At 43.7% G+C, this 20,365-nt stretch overlaps 1 protein-coding gene across 10 annotated transcripts in view; it reads right to left on the bottom strand.

Moving 5' to 3' along the window:
* TSNARE1 (t-SNARE domain containing 1) overlaps positions 1–20,365 on the bottom strand; it is a 451,241-nt gene that overhangs the window by 404,806 nt on the left and 26,070 nt on the right. For 6 of the 10 annotated variants that reach the window (XM_068176547.1, XM_068177290.1, XM_068176625.1 and 3 more), the window contains one exon: positions 1,055–1,105. The exons of 3 other annotated variants lie outside the window; for them this stretch is intronic. The gene's annotated coding sequence lies outside the window, so the exon portion shown is untranslated. Of the gene's footprint in view, positions 1–1,054; positions 1,106–19,677; positions 19,880–20,365 lie in introns of those variants that run through there. One more of the 10 variants, XM_068176860.1, reaches the window with a different exon arrangement.

Here is a 20,365-nt window from a genome sequence, read left to right as displayed (position 1 = left end):
CACCAAGGAGGAGTCCTATAAATCTCCCTATGCCCCCAAGGGAGGTAAACCAGGTGGGAGGGACAAAATAGTCCTAGAAAAAGCCAGTGGAACATGGCTGTGGCTGTGCTGCCCACAAATGGATCTGCCATGGCTGGATCTGCTGCTGGAGCAAAAAGCAATTTCCCTGGGAGGGGACCACTGAGTATCCAAGGGACACATGAACATCCCACCAGTGTGACACAGAACAGCACTCCCCTGCTTGCTTTTCACACTGCCCAGGAGACCAGCAAGGCTCTTCCACCCTGGCAGGAGTTTCTAAGATGAGGAACATGAAGTTAAACCTGAAGACCTACAGAGCAATACAGTTCTCAGTGATTTCAGGGAACTTGGAGATGGACTTTTTAGTAGGGTCTGCAGTTTCAGGGTAATGGTTTCAAACTGAAAGAGGGTTGAGGTTTAGGCAAGATAAAAGATTTTGGTAAGACACAAAAATGTTGCCCACAGAGATGGCACATGCCCCATCCCTGGAAAGATTCAGGGTCAGGTGGGATGAGGCTCTGAGCAAGCAGATGAAGTTGGAGATGTCCCTGCTCATTAAAGGGGAGTTATATTTGATGACCTTCAAAAGTTGCTTCCAACCCAGGCTATTCCATGATTCAAATTCTGCCCAGCATCCTTAAGCATCCAAGTTTCAAAGCACTGCACTCTCCATATTTATTTTATTCCTGTGCATGGTTTACTCAAGAGATCAAAGACATGGAATCAGCAAAGGATCAGCACAATGAGAACACAGGGAGAACATGAAAATATGGCCAAAGCACTGAGACAGCTCTTGGATAAGGTCACTTTCCATATGTATGAAGATAAAGCACTCCCTCCCCAGCCTCACCAGCAAAAACTTCCATAAACCAGCTCTCCCTTTTGGCAACTCAGTCCAAAAGGGAGTGAAATTTCTATAAAATGAAAGTCAAGGGAAAAAATAAAAGTTTCTCAAGGGAAAAATTTTATTTGCATCTGCCTGAGACCCGTAATTCCACATTCAGGTGACTCTCTCCTGAAGAGATGCTCTTACCAGCTGCTTCCCAAGTCCTTCTCTCCTGGGCACACAAGACTTTCTTCTAATCTGGAAGAAAAAGCAAGACAACTGATAAGTGCTGGAAAAAAAAATCTATTTCAATGTCATGTCAAGGACATGGCAACCATCAGCACACCAAGAGCTCTGATATCCAGGAACATCCTGCAGCCTCTGAGCTGGGCTGCAGGAACAGGTACAAAAACAACTGTTGTTTCCTCAAAACACCACTGCTGAGCATGGGGAACAGCACCTCCCTTTCAAAAGAAAGTTGATATGAATCTTTAAAATTCCTAGAAGGTTTCAATATTTCCAAACTAGCAGCAGTACAAAAGTAGGGGGTTCTAACTGTTTGCAGAACACCTGCAAAAATAATAAATAACAAACTGAAACCTTTAATGGAAAAGGAGAATCACGTGTTTAAGTGTCCAGTCTTTTTAAGTTCCCAAACCTGCAGTGGGAGAAACACTGGCCAAAATCCAGTTAAGTATTTCAGTGTGTCAGATTTGAGAGAAGAGGGAGAACCCTGCTGAATCAAGGTCTTGGCATTTCTCACCAGCTGCTTGTTTCTCTCTCCTGCTGGCCTGCCTTCAAACATGTACACACACTCCTACCTTCCAAGAATTTCCAATTTTAGTTTTTATTCTAGAAACAACGCCTCCTGGTTACAAAAGCAGCTGATTTTGCTGCCAGGAAAAAGCACTGGTAGAACCCCAAGGGGCAGGTCCTGCATTAGATGAGCACCAGGCAGCTCTCAAGAGCTCACAGAAGGCCTTTTAATTAATACTCCTACTTGCTTTGCTCAATTAACACCAGTGAGGAAGCTCTTCACACACTGCCTTCAGCTCTGGTCACTGTGGGCTGAACACTTTAAAAATCCTTTTGCATTTATAAATACTTCCTATACAAATGCCATATACTTCCTACATGCATGCTCTCTACAGAAAGCTCAGTTAAAAAAAAAAAAAAAATTAAAAATGCATGCAATTTCCCCAGAGAGAAAAATTCGGAGATAAAATTGCAGCAATGATTTATATCTGCCCAGAGGAGCAGAGCAGCAATCCCAGCCCTTGGTGACCTCTGTGCAAACACACCAAGCCAATTACACACTGTGACAGAGGATTTTGCCCTCCCAGAGCAGCAGCTTCTTGTTGCTCAGAGAGAGAAACATCAAAAGGTAGTGCAGCTAGTGAGTGTGTGTTACTGAGCAGGCTGGGGACAACCAGCCTCGAGGTTTAATCAAGATTTAGATCCAGCTGTGTGAGGGGCTTTGCAAACATTGATCTTATGGAGTTATTACATCTGGAGGATGTAATTCCCAATGATCTGCCTGTTTAACCTATGGAAATCACCACGGGGCAGCTCAGCACAATCCTGCCACTCCATCCCTTCTTGTATGCTGTGGTCTCCACCTCATCCTTCAGTGTCCCACACCTGGGACATGCCCAGCAGCACTTCCATATCCTTTGGCAAGATAAAAGGCAAAACACAAACTTTTTTAAGCCCCCAGTCATAGCCAGCATCTGACAGAAGAAATGCTCTCAGCTTCCCAGAGTTACAGAATAATTTAGGTTAGAAAAGACCTTTCAGATCCATCAGTCCAACTACTAAGTACTGCCAAGGCCACCACTAACCATGTCCCCAAGTGGCACATCCACACATCTTTAAATACCTCCAGGAATGGTAATTCAACCATGTCCCTGGGTAGCCTCTTCCAATGCTTGAAAAACCTTTCAGTGAGGAAATTTTTCCTTATATCAAATCTAAACCTCTCTGGTGCAAACTGAAACCATTTCCTCTTGTCTTGTCCTTGTCCTCTTGTTTTGCTGCTTGGGAAGAGTGGGCAGGACATGGTGATGTGTAGCCTGCTAGTCCCCTTGTTTGGCCCAGGACATCCTGGTTCCAGTTCCTTGTTGAGCCACACCATCACTGCCCTGGTTATAAGGATGCTTTTTCTCCTGGACATCCCAGAGCCCCTTTCCTTCACCCTGTTTCTTTAGGGGAAAAAAAAAAAAAAAAAGGCTCAGAGAGCTAGGAATTTGTGACTTCACAGGCTATTCTTTTCTGCTCCAGAAAAAAAATAGGAAGAGTATGATGAGGAGCCTGTAAGAGGTGCTTTTTAGGTCTGGATTTTAACCATCACAGGCTCACTGTCCTTGTTTCCTGCAGGATATTGCCCAGAGTAGCCAAAACCCAGGTGACTCCAGCAGAAGAAAGAAATACAGCAGCAGGAACTTCAGAAGATCCAAAACTCGGCTCATTGTACCAGTGCCCACAAGGACACTGAAATTCCAGATCTGATCCCCAAAAGACAAAGCTATCCCTCCTCCTGAGATGTTTGCAAGGAGGAAACCACCTCAACTTCCCAGCTGGTGCTTTGAATCTTCCTGAGTCTGCTCCACCTATGCCATGCACTCCATCATCTGTTTGGAACTGGGATTGGAGCATCCTTTTCTAACACCCTAAATGCACCAGCTTAATTATTACACTTTGGGCTTTTTGGGGGGTTTTGTCTATTTTCGCATTTGTTTGAAACATTCAACCATGGGAGAAAACGATTTCTGCCTGCGCTGAGAGAGGAAATGCTCCTGACTGTTTAGGTGAGATTAATTTCAGGATTGTGGCCAGACTGAGGAAATTGGTGGCAGAAATCCTTCATAGCTGGATAATGAGGTTGTGCCTTTATGAGTAATTCTCCTGAGTTATGTGCCTGGCACCTTGGGTGTGGGTGACACATTCCTTCCTCCCCTCCATTTTTGAATGGGAAATGTCATCCAAGTGCACAAACACAGTATTTATTAAAAAAAAATAAAAATAGCAACAGCTCAACTCATGAGGTGGAGGCACAGATTGCATCTCACTTGTACAATGTACAATCACCTGCTGTCTGGAGGAATTTCCTTGCTGGGTTCTTCTGAGTTCTCCAAGAATATCTCCAAACTCCATCACAACTGTGATGTACCCAATATTCCAAAAATCTAAAGAGCCTCTGGGGTGGAAACTAGGACAGCACCAAGTCAAATCAACAAAAACACTCCCCTGAACACCTCTGTTGTAACTATATTTTTGATATGGAGATATGAATCCAGGCTTCCTGACTCTATGCTGCTGAGCTACCTCACATCCATACCCACGGTCCTGCACATACTGTCCGTGCTGATCTCACATTCCTTCTCCCAGCCCAAAGGCCTCCTCCCAGCCTCTAGGCATCCCTGGATTGCAACCAGCTCCCCCTTTTTGAGCAACCAAAGGCTTTCACATGGAGGTCACCTGAAGTTTTAATGCTGTCGAAGCTCAGCTGCAAGGAAATTAGAGAGGAGAAAGAGCAGCCATTTGTGGAGATGCCTCTGCTCCAGCTGAAGCCATCACCTTCCATTACTCAGCTCCTTTTTGGGAATTCTCCACGCCTTCCCCTCTGCCATGCCCAGGCACTAGACATGAAGACAACTAATGACAGTTCCTGCTGGCATGACATCCACCCCGCTTCTCCTGGAGGATGAATGAGCAGATGGGACCAGTGGAAGACGGCTGAACTGGACAACTGGAGTCCTTCCAATCCAGTAACTCCCACCCAAAAGACAGAGGATGCAAAGATCCTTCAGGGTCAGAACCTTTTTCCTAGGGGTAGGAACAGGGTCAAGGAATATATGCAGATGGTTACTGAGAGGCTGTGCAGACTGACTCATGTCTGTGTGGTTGGTTTTACTGTTCTACAAATTCCTGCTTTGCTTGCTTATTCCCCAGCCAACCCACTGCACTATTACAGCAAAATAAGCACAATCCTGAAGAGTTTTGAAATCAGTATGATGGGCTCGCAAGCATCTTCCATAATGCAGAACTAAAATTAAAATGTACACCCGCCCTCGCCTCACTCCCTGAAATCCACCAGGCAAAAACTTCCCTGCGTCACATCAACAGACTCAGAAAGCTGAAGGGGTTCATGGGAAACTGCATTTCCAGCTGCTACCAGGGTTCCTGCCCCATCACCATGTCTGTTCCAGCAGACCAACCCCTGCCTGAGACACAGCAAAGCTGCTTTTAGAGCAGCTTCCTCCATCACAATCCTCCTCCAATATAAATGGCCATGAGAGAACTAGGGGAATGGTGGTTTCCAGATATTCTGGAGAAGAAAAAAGCAACCATTAGGTTTTCTCAGGAAAAAATTGCCGAAGAGCTCATGAGTGTTCTGGCTGTGCCATCCCACTGACATGAGAGAAGTAAAAAACACAAACCAGAAGAAAACTCATTAAATCTCTGCAAAAACCTGAGGAGACAGGTGGGAGCAAACACAAAGTTCAGGGACAACACCACAATGACACCTCATGAGGCTGGGCATCCCTAAGGAGAAAAAGCATCTGAGAATCACAGAATCACAGAATGGTTTGGGTTGGAAGGGACTTTAATGGACATCTTGGCCCAAGCCCCTGCCATAGGCAGGGACACCAGACCAGGTTGCTCAAGCCCTGTCCAACCTGGCCTTGAATACTTCCAGTGATAAGAAATCCACAGTGTTTTTGGGAAACATGTTCCAGTGCCCCCAGCCCTCACAGGGAAGAATTTCTTCTTCATATCTAATATAAACATGCCATCTTTTCAGTCTGAAGCCATTCCCTCTTGTTATATCACTCCATGCCCTTGTCCAAACTCCCTCTCCAGCTCTCTTGGAATCCCTTTAGGCATGGGAAGGGGCTCTCAGCTTTCCCTGGAGCCTTCTTGTCTTCAGGCTGAACAACCCCAACTCTCTCAGCCGGTCTCCACAGCTCCAGTCCCGTGATCAGATTAGTGGCCCTCCTTCTGAACCACCTGAGGAAACATCTCCACCCTCAATGTAACACCAACAGAGAGATTTGGGGCCAAGACCTAACACTGAACTACCAGACCAGGGCAAAACCCTGATATCTGAGCTACAGCTGGTCTTACACTGCAACTCCAGCTTAGGTGAGCAGTTCTATCAGAGAGAACACTGGGACAGGCCCTGACTCACAGCCCTGAAATCACTGTGAAAACCCTCTTCAGCAGCAAGGTACCAATATAGCAAGACAAGACATTCCCAAGGTCTTCCTGCAAACCCCAACTGATTTTTCTTTTCCTCATGCATGTGGCTGACATTTCCTTCATGGCTCATCACACCATGAGGACCACAGCTAGAAAACTGACACCCTCTCAGACACATTTTGGGAGAGCAAACACAGCTGCCTGCCCTTGATGGCAATTTTGGGGTTGAAACTGAGATGCAGATTGCTGCCAAAACAACCACCCTGGGGGAGCTGTTGCTTTTACTCTTGAAATGCAGAGACACTTTCCATTTCTTCCCTCCCCTTACTTCTACTGATTTCACCAGATTTCTTAGAGAAGGGAACAGCAACTGCATGACTCAGAGGGAGAATCATCTTCTACCCATCAAAGAAATGCTCACGTGCACGCAAAGAGCTGAGTGAGACACAGTCTTTTGTCCCAGGCCATGGGTATTCTGACTGGCAAAGCTCTGTCACGTGCTCAGAAGAAAAGACAGGCAAGAGAAGAAGCAACAGCACCAAGAGTCAGAGGCTAAAATTGCAGGGCCATGATGAACAGAAAGAGGTTTCCTCCAAGAAACCACCAAGCCAAACATGAAAGTCCTCATCCCATGTGCAGAGGAGGTCACAGGAGGAGAAATCTACAACTTTCTGCATGGAAGAGGCTGTGTGGGATCAGGTCAGGATGATCAATGTGGTCAAGGGACAAAAACCACGCCCAGGAGCAAAATGAACACAACAACCCTTAGTGATGCACAGTATCTCATCTACCATGCTGACTTGCCTTCTTCACATGCTTTAAATTTTTGGAACACACCTCTAGAAAAAGTTGTGATTGACTGGAATATATTTTCCATTGTCTCCACTTTCACTGGATTTTTATTGTGGTGCACAATTATTTACTTGCTGAAAAGCTGGAGTGAGGGTTGGCAGGGCACATGCTCAGAAACACCAAAAGAGATGGCTCCTCTGACACAGGAAAAGAGGTCTGAAAACAGCTTCTTGCACTACAACAAAAGTCTTGCCATAGGAAAAAGATTGTGATCCCCTACAAAACTGCAAAATTCACTTGATGGTGTGCAGATATCTACGGCCCCCAGGGCTGTTTTCACAGTTATGATTCCTCCTTATCCCTAATACAGCTGACAGCAACACGTGTAGGATCTGGAGACTCTGTGCAGGGGAAGACAACTCATAAAGGCATCAGTGCATTTCAGCAAGGCCTTCAGAGTCAGTTATCTGGCATTTTAGACTTCACTGATGGCATTTATGAGTTTAAAAATGTATATAAGACTTCAACATCCTCTCCCAGACGCTCTCTTTAGGATGCAAATGAAGTTTAACACAATTAGGCAGGACAAAAAGCCCAGACATTTTACAGGATCAACTTCATTCCTGTTGTCAGGGGAAATAAAGAGACACCAGCTCAATAGACAGACTGGACAAAAGCCTGTTTTCATCTCTGGATGGTTTTCAGATCAGCACAGGACAGTGCAAGGAGGAAAAGCCTTTTTCCAAAAGGCATCAAGCCCTGCTAGAGCTCTACATATGGGAAAAATGCCAAAAAATAATCAAGTAACCCAGTATTTTTTAGCAAAAAAAAAAAAAAAAAAAGTATTAATTTTTTAAAAAGCTCGTCTTTAAAACTGGAAAAAAACAAAATTCCAAGAAAGTTGCCAGGGCACATTACTCCATTTACAGATGTAAATAAAGCAGGAAGTAAATGAAGGCAGGCAGGTTTAGATCAGATATTGAGAAGAAATCCTTTACTGTAAGTGTGGTGAGGCGAGGCCCTGGCACAGTTTGCACAGAGAGGCTGAGGACTCCCCATCCCGAAAAGTCTTCAGAGCCAGGTTGGATGGGGCTTGGAGCAACCTGGAATAGTGGAAGGTGTCACTGCTCATGGCAGTAGGGTCGGAATAAGATGATCTTTAAGGCCCCTTTTCACCCAAACTATTCCATGATTCTGTGATTCTCTGTGTAAATTCCCAACATTAGGACAGAAAAGAGAGAGGAGAGAGAGAAGGAGAAAGCTCTCAGTGTGAGGCTTCTGGAAGCTCAAGGCTTTCATTTCCATTGTTCAAGGTTCAGAATTGAGTAGTTGACAAAGTGTCTGGAAGTACCTTGAAACACTTCCCATCACAACTGCTCTTTCAAAGGAGAAGCAATGTGAAATTGGCAAGAGGTAGGTATTTCTATATAATTTGCCATCTTTCACAGAAAAATCAATCATCCCTAATTCTAGGTATTTCTTTTTTTTTTTCCTATTAAAAGACGTAAATAAATAATTTCTGTTATTGAAGACTGCAATTAAAAAATTAAAAAGAAAGAGATTTATTAACTAAATCTTCTGGAGTATCTCTGCTATGAAGACAGGATGAGAGATTCGGTGCTGTTCAGAGAAGAGCAGAAGAGAAGGCTCCAAACAGAGCTTAGACCTTCAGTCCTGGAGGAGCTCCAAGAGATCTGGAGAGAGACTTTGAACAAGGGATGGAGTGACAGGACAAGGGGAAATGTCTTTAAGCTGAAAGCAGAAAGATTTGGATTAGATTTAGGAAGAAATTCTCTACCATGCAGATGATGAGGCCCCAGAGACAGGTTGTCCAGAGAAGCTGTGGCTGCCCCATCCCTGGAAATGTCCAAGGCCAGGTTGGACAGGACTTGAAGCAACCTGGGCTAGTGGAAGGTGTCCCTGCCCACAGCAGGGGGTGGAACTGGATGATCTTTAAGGTCCCTCCCAACCCAAACCATTCCGTGATTCCATTAATGAATTTTGGATCTACCCCTGAACTCCCCAGTGATTCTAGAGGACTTTTAGGTGGCAACAGAAACATTGACAAGATGTTTGTAGGAGAAATTCAGAACATCTTAACTTGTGCTTCTCTTTCTAAACAACAGGATCAAGAGGCTCTCAGAAATCATCAGTTTGGCAGCTCTATCACTGCAAGAAGTGAGATGGAAAACCACCTGAGCACAGCTTCAACGTGCCAGGTGCTGTGTTTGCACAACTGACATGCTGAAGCTTTTTGGACCACCCCCCCACACCTCTGTACCTCCATATCCCACCCCAAATCTTGTACCACAGCCCTGACCTTTGGGCAGTGCTTTAAGACCTCTGGGTCTGTTACACAAGCTCAGGTGTTAATACCTCAAGTCCAGGTAATCCAACACAAATTACTGCAGAGAGATAGCGGCGTGGCCTATCTGAAAATAGACAGAAATCCCCATCAAAAACATCTAAGTCATCATGATAGAAAAATAAATCCAGGCAGATTGTTGCTCTCAATGTATGAATCATCATGTTGTTATAGCAACTTCATATCTGCACCCAATCTGAAAACCAAGCACAGTTGAAATAATATAACAGCATTAAGTTAAAATGATATATAACAAGACAAAAATGGATCGGCTCGATCTCTGAGGAGCACCCACACTTCTTTCTCACCCTCTTCCCTCCCTCTGAAAACATTGCTTTGCTGTATTTAAACAATAGAAAAAACCAGCCCATACCTGGAGCTCATGGAGAAGAGGAGCCCTAACGAGCTTTTGAATTCAAGAAGAGTTATCAAAATGAAAAATCACAGAATTGTAGATTCACAGAATCGTTTAGGTTGGAAAGGACCTTAAAGATCATTTTGTTCCTTCCCCTCTGGCATGGACAAGGACTTTTTTCACCACCTTTAAATAAAAACAAGTGCAATTCCCAGTTACAACCACCAGACCCAGCCAATTGCCCCTATTGATCCCATGTACTCCAAAACTCATGCATTGAATGAATTACATTAATTTTAATTTTTTTAATCTTTATTTTTAATTCATGCAATGTAGGACATATATAAATACATATGTGCATTGTGTCCTGCTCTGTTCAGGAGTCCTGAGCAGAGATTCCAGCCTGAATACAACATTTAGAAGCAAGAAAGGGGATGCACAAGTTCTAGCTTTAAAACTGCAGGTCTGTGTGGTGATTTTACTGCTGGGGAAAAAGCAAAAAGCATCACCAAGGTTGTTTCCATCGGAGCAGCAAAGGAAGAAAGGTAAATAAACAGAATTGTTTCAGGGACTTGGCAGGAAAGCACAGCTCCTCTGCAAGGCAAGGGGAGCCCACCAACCTCCAGAACACTGCAGGTGCCTCAAAACACACTGTTGTTCCCCAATTAGTGGCAAAGATGAGCAGAAAGCACCACAGGGCACTTCACTGCTCCTCTCCCCATGCGATGCTGCCAGCAACAAGGTTTGAAGGAGAAGGGAAAGTGGAAAGAAAGAAGCTTGGGAGATTTGCAAATTTTGCTCTTGATGTTTCAAGCAAATTAAGACCAAATAAACCCCAAAATAGAAAAAAGCAACCTACAAACCCACAGCTCTAGTCCCAACAAAGTCCTATTAGTCTCAACAACAGCACAAAAGTGACTCAATTAATTAAAAGCAAGTAAAAAGAAGCAGCCTAACTTATTATTTCACAGTTCAAGACAGCAAAAGCACCAGTCTGCCCCAGACAGAACTCTTTTTTTTCTTTTCTTCTTTTTCTTAAATGCATTTATTCATTAAGGCTTCCTCGTAGGCTGTGTAATGAGTCACTTCTTGCTTCTCTATGAAGTGCAAAGAGATGGAAAGGAGTAGGATTTAAATGGAGGATGAAGACACTCACAAAGCCTGTTAGAAAAGCTTGAAAAGCTTTTGAAGGAATCACAGATAAAGAGAGGCAACTCCTCACATGGACCCCAAATCCTTTTCTGTATCACCAGAGCTTTCCCAGGGTCTATGTCTGGCTGTCTCCTTGCTTTCAGCCAGCACAGAAAACCACTCCCTCTCCACCACTGAGCTTTCTTCCTCCCCAGAAGAGCTTGGAATGAGAAACCTGGAGCTCAAGCAGAAAGCAGGAGAGATGCTGCTCCTCCTATGGACCCAGTGGCTCAAAAGTGTGGATGTGGCTTTCCCTGCACCACTGAAATATGATCAGCGGGGATCCTACCAGTTGGTATCATCAACAGCACAAGGCATTTCATGGCTCTCACCCTGGCAGCCAGAGAAGGCCCAGCAGCCTCCAGCTCAGAGTGAGCCACACATGCCCAATTATTCTGTAATTGTTTTTCCGAGAATGACAGAAACACAGAAGGGTTTGTGTGGGAAGGGACCTTAAAGATCATCTGGTTCCAGCTCTCCTGTCGTGGGCAGGACACCTTTCACTTAACCAGGTTGCTCCAAGCTCCACCCAATCTGGATTTCTAGTGGAGAGGAAGAGTCTGTCCAATCCATCAGATCAGACATGCCAAGCTCAATGAAAAGCTCAGGAGACAAACCCTCCCATCATCAGTCCTATCTCAGACTGGATCTGAAATATCCTGATTTGGTTTCCCAACTACTGTCAGGAGTTTCCCCTGGCTTTCCAGGTTTTTTGAGTCCTCTCACCATAAGTTTTGAGGAAGCAAAGCCAGCACAGAGATGTGACATGAGTCTACAAAGTAGCTGAACAAAAGGAAGGGCACACGTGTTCACTGCAAAAGACAAAAATCCCAAAAAAGCACCACGACCCCAAATCCACTGCTGCCAGCTTTCCAGCAAGGACTCCCATCTTGTCCATCTGCAGAAGTAGAAAACTTGAAATAAATATTAGGCCAAAATAGATATTGGGGAAGAAATTCTTCTCTGGGAGGGTGGTGAGGCCCTGGCACAGATTGCACAGAGAAGCTGTGGCTGCCCAACCCTGGAAGTGTCCAAGGTCAGGTTGGATGGGGCTTGGAGCAACCTGGGATAGTGGAAGGTGTCCCTGCACATGGCAGAGGGTTGGAATGAGCTGATCTTTAAGGTCCCTTCCAACCCAAATTATTCTATGATTCTATTTTTCTGTGAAATTGCTCTGGTGACAGCCACGATCATGCGTCATTCCCCATGGCAGAGATCTTCTCTCTTCCCAAGAATGGTGTCTCTCACTTTTCTAACATTTATTCTACCTGAGAAAAACAAAATTTAAACCAGGAAAAAAAAAAAAAAAAAAAAAAAAAAAAGTACAACTGAGAATGAAAAAAGCCCCCACAGAATCTAAAATAAATTAGAAATCTTCCTAAATACAGAATCCAGAGGAACTTTTGTGCTGCCATCTAGACCCCTTCCAAAGGGTTCCCATGCCAATCTAATAATAAAGCTGTCATATGGGGTGATGTGATTTTATTTTTCAAGCTGAAGGTTGCTATGGGAGGCTGTTCCCAGCAGCAGCACTGTACAGGATTTGTAAAAGCCCTTTCCAGCATCAGACACTGATCTTTTAGAAGGAAAAAAAAATCACTATTTTTGTTTTTAAAAAGTTCCATAAAAAGCAGCAGTGCTGGGGAAAAATGTAAAGAAAAAAAGCAAAATAAAAAACGGGGCTGTAATTCAGATGCCTGCAGAAATGCAGATGCACTAAAATCCCCTTCCCAAAGATAAAGCACCAGGAAAAGCCTTTTTTTTTTTTTTTTTTTCAAATCAGAGCATATCAGCTGAGTTGCTGCATTTGCCAGCATCAGGTTTGCTGGAATGTGGGAGAAGTTAAAGACAATCAGATGATCTCAGGTGCTGTATAAATGAGGTGCAGAAATGGGAACAGGTATTGCAGTGCCTCTGTGGGGTCATCTACTGTGCACTGAGATCTTGACTCGCATAAAAATAAGGCATCACTTCACAACAGGTTGAGGAAGTTTACCCAGCTCTTTAGAATTAAAAAAAAGTATAATATATATAGGGATTTGTGCAAGGAATGAAGTATTATGTGTATATATATACACACACACAGAGTTATGTAAAGCTGGTGAAATACAAATGACTCTCTTAAAACTAACAAACAAGTAAACACAGAAGATATTTTCCACAGCAATCTGCAAGATTTAGGAGACTCTTACAACCTGCAGGATTTACAGAGGAAACACAGTAAGAAGGAGGATTTAACACAAGGACAGAGCCCTGAAGCAGCAGGAGGAGGAGACAAAGCTGCTTTCTACCTTTACACAGTGAGGTGAAGATCACCAAACACTGATTTATAAAAGGCTTTCAATTCATGTTGCCAAAGCCTCCAGCCATTAAGTGTCTTAAATCTTTGCAGGTTAAGTAAAGGAGAGTTGGTAGATAAGATATGTGGATGGGGGTGAATATCTAAAGAGCAAACACATCCCAAAGGGAGATGTGAGAGCACAGGAGAGCACACAGCCAGCTCCCTGCCCATACCCAGGATATGGAGAAGGGTGAGGATCAAGATCATCCAGTTCCACCCTCTGCCATGAGCAGGGACACCTTCCACTGTCTCAAGTTGCTCCAAGCCCCATCCAGCCTGGACTTGGACACTTCCAGAGTTGGGGCAGCCACAACTTCTCTGGGCAACCTGTGCCACGGCCTCACCACCCTCACAGGGAAGAATTCCTTCCCAATATCCCATCTAAGTCTGCCCTCTGTCAGTTTAAAGCCATTGTCTCCCACCCTGTTACTCTATGCCTTGTCCCAAGTCCCTTTCCAGCTCTCTTGGAGCTCCTATGGGCTCAGGAAGGGACTCGAAGCTCTCCCTGGAGCTTTCTCTTCTCCAGGCTGAACTCCATGATTTTTTGCCTTTAGCAGGAAGTGCTACAGTGACACCACTGAGATGCTCCTTCTTCATCAAGAGCCAGGAGGCAAAAAACCCTATAGACAGATCCACAACCAGAAATTTCTGAATGTCAAAGGTTTGAGACCCAATTTAAACTCTGACGGAAGTTATACACAGGTGAAATTTTAAGACAGAGGAAGAAAAACTGATTTGAGACTGATGTTCAGATAAGCAACTGAGATGCTGCAGAAGAGATATTTTCAAAGCTGCATCTGGCCTGGGCCCTTCACTCCACTGATTTCACAGCTTCTGAGACAAAATCTCAACAAGGAACAGAGAATCTTTTGCCATCACAAGCTTTTACCAGAACATACAAATAACCCAAAGAGAACCTCTGATCAACAAGTCAGAATTTGTTTAAATGCCCAAACTCCACACCAGAAACAATCAGGAGCCCACAATACCAGGCAAAACAAGAACCATTACTGAGATGCAGTGACTGCAGTGGCAGTACCAGGAATACACCATTCAATTCAAATTATTATATTAAGTTGCTAAAACCAGACTGAATTATTGCAAAAGACTTCACTATCAGCCCAAGGCTTCAGAGCCCAGCCAACCCACCCTCCACATCCCCAAAACTCCTCCTTCCCCAGCACTCTGCTAACAAACTCAGGGATGTCCTTCCCAGAGGTCTCAATGCCTTGTCAGCAGAAATTCAAATCAATCCAGCCCTGGAAGCAGCTGCAGCAAATAACTCAATCACGTTCATCATTTTAACTTATCCTATTTATGAATCAGGTCAAGCTTGAAATCTCCATTTACATTATCAGCCTTCATGATATTAAGATAATCATGCAGAGGACTGATCAAAGGTTCCTTGTAACTTTGGAGTACAAGAATTACCATACAATAACACTTTATCTACTCCAGTGTCCTTTGTGACTGTCAAGAATACTTTCTTCCCTAGAAAATAGGACAAAGAACAACACACTGAAGAAGAAACTGCTGCCAATACTAAATCTTAAGAGTAACAGGGCAGTGGGTGCTGTACACACATCTCAAAAAGAACCATGAAGATCACCAGTTCTTAAAACAGAAAAGGATGGGCAAGGCTTTGAGTAACCTGGTCCTGACCCTGCCCATGACAGGGGGTTGGAACTGGATGGTCTTGAAGGCCCCTCCCAACCCAAACCATCCTGAGATCCCAGTATCTGCTGAAAGTCTCTGAGAAAAACAGAGAGATTCAAGCTGCCTTGAATTACTTTTATTTTATCTCGCCCATATGGAAGGACATTTTGATTTTTCCAGACTGATACTGAAAATCATCTGAAATGGTTCTCTAAAGGGCCTCGATTTCTCTCAGCCCTGCTTTGATGGGGAGATGAATCCTGCAACCTCCTGACACCCAGAAATACTCTGCTGATGCTCTTAGAGCCCTCTCTCTGTTGTTCCTCCAGCAGCTGCAGCACCTGCACAGCATCACCAGGTCACTGCGGCAGATCTGAAAACAAACAAAACATAAGAAAAGAGAAAAAGCAATTCCCATCTTTTCAAGGAACTTTCAGTTCACCTCCAACTCACTGTTTTTCTTCCTACAACAAATAAAATGTAACATCATTCTGCTATTTTTGTAAAGAGATGTTTTATCCAGAGTTTGGGCAAAGGAGAACAATTTCTAACCTGATTTTAAGATTATTTAAAGAGAGTGAAAAAATAGAAGGACATAAGCTTGTAAAACAGTCTAATGTGGGAAGAAAATATAGGAACACTTTATTGGAAGTGCTTCACTTCTGATACCAGCTATTAAAAATGTAGGTATAATCCTTTATTTATCTCATTTGCAGCAAGAAAACTCTCCACACACAGAAAGAAAAATCACATGGGATATAATCCAACAACAATCTTGCCCATTAACTCCAGAACGATGTTCTATTGAATATTTCAAGCGTGATTACACTGTAACAAAATGGCACCATGCCACCAAGCCCTGTAAATTATTTTCTCTCAATACCTCCCTTCCTTGCAAAGATGCCAGGAGGCCAGATAAAAAAAGTGCTCCCAGATCAAAGTAAAAGGCACCGAAGAAACAAGGAGGATCCTTCAAGGGACAATCCCAATGTTCTTCCTAAAGTGGAAAGATGACCTTAGCAGTTGATGTTGCACCATCTAGGCAGGATCTGGGCTGGTAATTATGATACCATGGGGATGCTTTCTGCAAAGGAATTAAATACACAGGATTTAAAATGATGGCAACCTGCTCTGAGTCATAACTTTGAATGCAGTTAATGACTCTGCTTCAATTTTAGGGCTTCCAGTGGTAGAAAAATTTCACCTTAGTTTCTCTAATGTGGAAAAAACACCATGAACAGCAAGAGATGAGAGTTCAAAACAGCTCCCTGGGTGATGCATGAGCTCAGAGGGATCCCAGGTCCAGTGAGTTTTGACTGGGAATCACAGCTGTCTTTTTTCCAGTCATGACTTAAGGAGGAAGCAAACACAAGCAGAATCACAAATATTGCCAAGTCCGGGCAGCATGGCTGTAACACAGCTAATTAAATACTTTGACAAAGATTTCCCAATCGTTCAAAGGATTGGGATGTGCAAGAAGAGGCTTGCAGGGGTAGGAACAGCAGCCCGAGTGCTGAGTTGAGCACATCTGAAAATCGTAAACACTAACATGGATTCAATTTGAATTCCCTGAATGTGTTAGGGAACAGGGAAGGGAGAAAAGCCAAGTTCACCCACGTAACTGAAGTGTTGTTTCTATGAATCCAGCTCTACAGCCAAGGGACCAGAACCACCCCAAAGGTGCTCCACTGACCATGGGAGGAATCACAGGTCTCCAGGATCTTCTTCAAGTCTTTTGGGACTGCTGTTGTCACTGTCTGAGCCTGACCACACAAATTAACAAAACCAGGATTAACAACCTGGTCTGGTGGGAGGTGTCCCTGCCCATGGCAGAGATTCAGATCTGGATGACCTTTAAGGTCCCTTCCAACCCAAACCATTCTGTGATTCTGTGATCATTGGGGACATCAACTGATGGGCAAAGAAGGGAGATGACACCTTAAGACCCTCACAGCAGCTCATGGTCTCCAAAATTCCAACTCACTGCCTTCTTGAGCTCGCAAGTTGATTTTTTTCTCTTATTCAGAAATTTTACTTCAACGTGGCTTAGAATTATGTACACCAGGCCCAATAAAAGTGAAACGAAGATGGAGAGGAAGTGTTGCAGCAGGCACAGTCCTAACAGAAGCTGAAGCCAATGAAAGGAACTGGATGTCACCTCCGGCACCTCAAAAGGAAACTTTGCCCAAAGCTAATCCTTTCAGCAGAGCAACGGGATGCATAGGAAAAAAAGACAGAATAATATCAAGATTATTTTAAGGAAATATAGAATTATTATAGATAACTATAACATAAAATTCATCACCCAGAGAATGGTGAGGCACAGGCACAGGTTGCCCAGGGAAGCCATGGCTGTTCCATCCCTGGAAGTGTCCACGGCCAGGTTGGATGGGCCTTGGAGCAACCTGGAAGGTGCAGGGGCTTTGGAAATAGGTGATCCTTAGGTCCCTTCCAACCCAAACCACTGTAGAATTCTATGAAAATTATAAGGTAAAATTGGTGGTGCAGTATAATTTGATTCTTAATCTTTTTAATAGAAGAGCAGCTCACAAAATGTTGAGAGATGAAGACCTGAAATGCTTCTTGCCCCATAGATCCTGGGGAGAAGAAAGGAGACACAGTGAAGGAGTGAGTTTGATTTGGCAACTGGCACCAAACACAGCAGAAAAATCTTCAACAAGGAACAGTTTAGAGAAGAATCTCTCAGCTACCTACAACATACTAGAAAAAAAAAAAACAGCCAGGAAATCTCCCTCAAGAAAAAAAAAGAAGTCAGGAAATACTCGAGAGAGAAGTGAGTTTTTTTAATAATTGACATATAGCACACATAAATTTTAGAGGCCAAGAACTCCAGGATCCAAAGGCACAGGGAAGCACCTAACAAGACCAGCCAAAGTTGTCATAACTAAGTTGCAACATGAAATGCTAAAGCCAAGCCTTAATGCTTTATCATCAGGACAAACCCAGGGAGGATTCATCACCACATTTGCATGTAAGGACACTGCTTGCTCATTATTAATGATCACCATCCAAAAGAGAGATTCTTGAACTAAATGAAGCCTGTGGCTCTCCAGGCAATTCCTAGACTACTTATAATTAAAGGCACCATTAAGCCTTCAGAGAAGCAGATGCCAATCCATGTCAAAAGTTACACAGCTGAGCAGGGTCTAATTACACTGAAATCAAGGGATACATCACATCCCCAACAGATGTCATTTTATAAAAGGCTTTTTCCATATCTCAAAATCTTAAGATCCTTTGAGATGTTCTCACCTGTATTCTTTAGAAAAGAAAAGACCATCCAGAGTCATCTGCCTGCAAGCTTAACACGAGGTAAGTGGCAAACAGAAGAAAAAGACACTGATGAGGTAGGTAAGCCAATAAAAAAAAAAATTTAAAAGTTTGTATGGAGAAACAATTCCTTCCTTCCCATTTCACACTTTTGTGGAGGTAGGATAATAATTTTGGGCTCCCTTTTTTTGCATGTTTATTCAGGGTCTGTACAGCCAAGCAACTGCACATTCTTGGGAACTGGTAAATGCTACAAGCACAGTTCATCCATTCCCAAAAAAGAGTTTTATGAACAATGAAAAAAAAAAAAAAACCAATTCAGAGCCATGAAAAGGGTTCTTGCACAGACTGGCCCAGGTGGCAGAACAACCCAAAATATCTTTGGATTAAGACACTGATCAAGTATTCTCCTCTGCATTTAAATGGGAAAAGAGAGTCCAAATAAACTCAGAAGCAGACATCATAGAAGATACTAAAAATATTATCATCTAAACACAGAAAGGTCAAAAAATAAATTCTTAACTGCCTTCTCAACACAACGCAGAAAGCACATCTATTCTTAAGCATTCACCAAGGCCAGTGAGTTTGGGAAAAAGACAGATGGGAGAATATGTAGGAGAATGTGTTCTCTGAATACTTCCACAAATAGGCTACCAAAAGTCAAGAGAGATGCTGTGTCACAAGGGATGCAGAAGTCACAGGAGATGCATTTCTTGACATTCCCCTCCAGGAAAGAGATCTTCTTGAGCTGAGAGAGAAGTCTTTACTACTTGTTCCCATGGCATTGCCTCCAGACACTCATCCCATTATTTTCTGTTATGTTTAAACAAAATGGCCCCATTGCTGTGGAGTGACAGATGCCACTTTTTCAGCCTTTTCCAGCAACATGGTGATGATCATCACAAAGAATGACAGTGATACAAGAATCATCAGAGGCCTGTGCTGAAATTCTCTTTTACTGGTCCCATTTTCCTGCCTTTTCAGCTGCTTGTGTAACTTGAAACTGATGGAAAGCTTAAGCAAATCAGAGAAAAAAGAAAAATTAATTAAAAAAATCCTAAATCATAACTATCAGCCTGAAAATCAAGGGAAATATTAAAGGTAGGGACACTTCTCCTATGAAAACAGGCTGAGACAGTTGAGGCAGATTATTTTCGAGAAGAGAAGGCTCCAGGAAGCCTTAGAGCCCCTCCCAATACCTAAAAGGAGCCTACAGGAAGGGTGGGGAGGGATTTTTCACAAGGGCATGAAGTGATAGGTCACAGAGGAAATGAATTAAATCAAAGAAGAGTGGGTTTAGATTAGTTATTCGGAAGAAATTCCTCCCTGTGAGAGTGGTGAAGCCCTGGCACAGATTTCCCAGAGAAGCTGTGGCTGCCCCATCCCTGGAAGTGTTCAAGGCCAGGTTGGATGGGGCTTGGAACCACCTGGGATAGTGGAGGGTGTCCCTGCCCATAGCAGGGGTTTGGAACAAAATGGTCTTTAAGGTCCCTTCCAACCCAAATTATTCTGAGATTCTATGAATCAAGGAAAGAAAGATAATTAAACACCAGGCTGGAGAAATAGACCAAAGCACAACACTTGCAGCAATTACCCAGTGAGTGGATTATCTGTGAGTAAACAAATGGGAAACCAACCAGGTTTATGGTTTCTCCTGTGGTGGAGGGGGCAAGAAGACAGAGCAAGTGGCAGATGAAGTGTCAGGAGCTGAAAGGCACATCTGTGGAAAATGAGGGGCCTTCTACCTGCCCTTCAGCAGATGGAGTGTGGAGACCAGATGGAGATGTTCCTTCTCAGGATCGTGTTTTACCCATTTCTTTTGTGACATCCTGGCTGGTGTCCCCATCAACAGCAAGGCCAGTCTTGAGGGTATAACCAAAAGTAATGGAGTCAACCACTAATGCTCCAGTTCTCCAGTCACTTCCATGTGGCAGTAAAAAGTTAAGGGTTGGACTTGATGTTTTTAAAGGTCTTTTCCAACCAAAATTATTCTCTAATTCTGAACTGGGCCATAAAGAGGGATGTAACACCTCCTCTGTGAGGAAACACTGAGAGAATCTGGATTGTTCAGCCTGGAGAAGCAAATGCTTCAGGGTGACCTAAATTGTGGCCTTTCAGTACATGAAGGGGGGGGGGGGGGGGGCTACAAGAGAGCTGGAGAGGGATGTGTAGTGATAGGACAAAGAGGAATGGTTTCAAACTTAAATAGAGCAGGTTTAGATTAGATATTAGGAAGGAAAAATTCTTCCCTGGGAGGGTGGTAAGGCCCTGGCACAGGCTGCCCAGAGAAGCTGTGGCTGCCCCAACCCTGGGAGTGTCCAAGGC

Source organism: Anomalospiza imberbis, chromosome 1 (genome assembly GCF_031753505.1).
Source record: "Anomalospiza imberbis isolate Cuckoo-Finch-1a 21T00152 chromosome 1, ASM3175350v1, whole genome shotgun sequence".
Lineage (NCBI taxonomy): Eukaryota > Metazoa > Chordata > Aves > Passeriformes > Viduidae > Anomalospiza > Anomalospiza imberbis.
The sequence above is the reverse complement of the archived record's forward strand: the minus strand, read 5'-3'. Positions and strand labels throughout refer to the sequence as shown.